The sequence below is a fragment of the Phalaenopsis equestris genome, unplaced genomic scaffold (genome assembly GCF_001263595.1).
Source record: "Phalaenopsis equestris unplaced genomic scaffold, ASM126359v1 Scaffold000905, whole genome shotgun sequence".
In the NCBI taxonomy this organism is placed as follows: Eukaryota; Viridiplantae; Streptophyta; class Magnoliopsida; order Asparagales; family Orchidaceae; genus Phalaenopsis; species Phalaenopsis equestris.
Window position 1 is genome coordinate 2,106 of NW_018165344.1, and position 2,105 is coordinate 4,210.

Sequence of the window (2,105 nt, forward strand, 5' to 3'; positions counted from 1 at the left end):
TGCTTTTTGAAGAGTTATTGGAGGCACCTCTTAGAAAACTGACAATATGCTTTATTTAGAGCAAAAATTGCTCATAAAAAGTAGTAGTTAGAGGGGGCTAGAGGGTAATTGAGTTTACTTAAGTGTTTTATTGTTTAGTGTGACGAGTCTAAGTGTGATTTTCTCCTAAAATTTGTTAAGAGAGGGAGAGAAGTGAGAGATTTCTTATTGCATATATCTTTAAAGAGAAAATCAAGAGTCTTGTAAAGAGAGAACGAGTTCAAGAGAGGCTGCAAGAAATTTGTTTTGAGAAAGAGTTACAGCTAAGTGGTGTTTGTTTATTATTGTTGTATAAACTTTCTTTTATTTATGAAATTTGTATTTTGTTGTATCTTTCTCATGAGGTCCGAGTAGTTTTCTATGTCTTTCTCTCTACTCTGAGATATGGTGAAATTAAGTGATAATTTGGATGTTCCAAATTTAAAATATAAGATAAATTGTGATGATTTTTCACTCCATTCTTAATTTACTTTTTGATTTGATCAATTGAAATGTTAAAATCAGTTGTGAAACATACTATCCAGGAAATGAAGTAAAGGAGAATCACATTCAATTCTATGAAGGAGTGTTTCGTGATAATGTAATCCCTAAGGTTAAGTGTAAATAAATAGGGAAAAAAGTTTTGATGGAGAAGAAGTGGAGATTTTAGGGTGATAGACTAAAATCCCCAATTTAGTCATAGTGTTTAAGAACTAAAGCGAGAGTTAACATTCAAAGGAAGGCAAGTGGGAGCTCTGGAGTGAGAGTCAGAATCCTCCCAGCCTAACCACGGATTTAGAGACTGAACCTAAGATTAGCCAAGGATTCTCTATAACACTTGACTATGGGTAGAGAATTAAAATTGGATCATTTATCTCACTTATTTAACCAAAAACTCTTTGTAATGAGAAATATGCTTTCTCACATTTGATAACTTCATCACAAAAATATAGTTTGATAGTTATAGTTTAACTTTACTTTACAATCTTGCTAGTAATTGATAATTTAGTTCTAATTGCACCTTAAACATTTAAAATTAGTATAGTAGACTTTCTTTATTATTGCAAAATTCCTAATTTAAATTACCATCTTAAATTTAAACCTTATTCGTGGGATCAATATTTGGGGCTTAAATAGAGAGACTTGTATTACTTGATAACGATACGTATACTTGCGTAATATTCCAACATAAATTGCTTAAATTTCTTATTAATAAATAACGAACCAAGTTCTTGGCTTCGCTGCAAAGCGAAGTCATCTTCATTAATTTTACACAACTATAATTTTTTGGATCAGCGTCTGTGACGCTATAATGCCAGGGGGTGGCGCTATGATGTCATACAATCTTGCATCATTTTTGCTCATTTTTCCCTCATTTTCTCAAATGTCCATTCCATGTACCTGAAACCAAAAATATATAAAATACTTTCATTTAAAGTGCAATATCACTAAAAATATGCATAAAACGGTCCTACAATATGCACTAAAAACAAGTAATTTTAAGGTGGATCATAGTGCAGAGGATGTGAGAGTCTTCAGGAGTAACAACTCAGGTTCAAGAGGAATCTTGATTAATCATCTTCAAGTCATTGTAAAGGACAGGGAGATAAGTCTTGTTTGTCATTATTTTTGGATTTCATTTGCAAACATTTGGATTGTGAATTTATTTTGTTTCAGTGAATCTGTGAGGTTTCTTTCTCATGCTTCTTGAGCAGATTTCTTTACCTTACCTTGTGATGATTAAGTAATATGTATAGGACTGGAAAGTGCTTTTAAATAACTTTTAATTATTGAATGTAATGGTTAACCTACAGATCTTAATTTAATTTTCATTTTGGCCAAGTAAAATGCACTATAATGGCTCGGGAGAGCTATGATAAAATTAACTAGGTTATTCACATTGAACTATGGGTATATGTTGATATGCCTTGTAGGAAGATGCAAATGTTAGGAAAATAAGCTTTGAGAGTTTAATTACAGGATTTATGAATTAAAATTGTTTTAATCAATCATCTTTTTGCACTCGAGAGAGGGTAAGAAGAGTGTTGCTCATATTTGTCGCTAGCCTATTTTATAATTTGCACTTA